Genomic DNA, 267 nt, shown 5'->3' with positions numbered 1-267 from the left:
CCCACCGCTCCCGACTGGAACCCCCTAGGGATAGAAATGAATCGCCCCAGGCAAATAGGCCCCCGCCTAGGTACAACAACCGATGTGGACGCGAGGAGGCCGCTCCTCGTCAAAGGGATGTTCCCCACGACGAAGGGAGCGTGATACGAAGAGGCCCAAGGAAGGGCACAAATACCGAAGAAACCGACAAGCCCAGAATGAGGCCCCTATCCACGAGGTGGATACCATATTTGGAGACCCGTATGTTGGCGATGAAACATGAAACGC

This window comes from Olea europaea, chromosome 10 (genome assembly GCF_002742605.1).
Source record: "Olea europaea var. sylvestris chromosome 10, O_europaea_v1, whole genome shotgun sequence".
NCBI lineage: Eukaryota > Viridiplantae > Streptophyta > Magnoliopsida > Lamiales > Oleaceae > Olea > Olea europaea.
The sequence above is the reverse complement of the archived record's forward strand: the minus strand, read 5'-3'. Positions refer to the sequence as shown.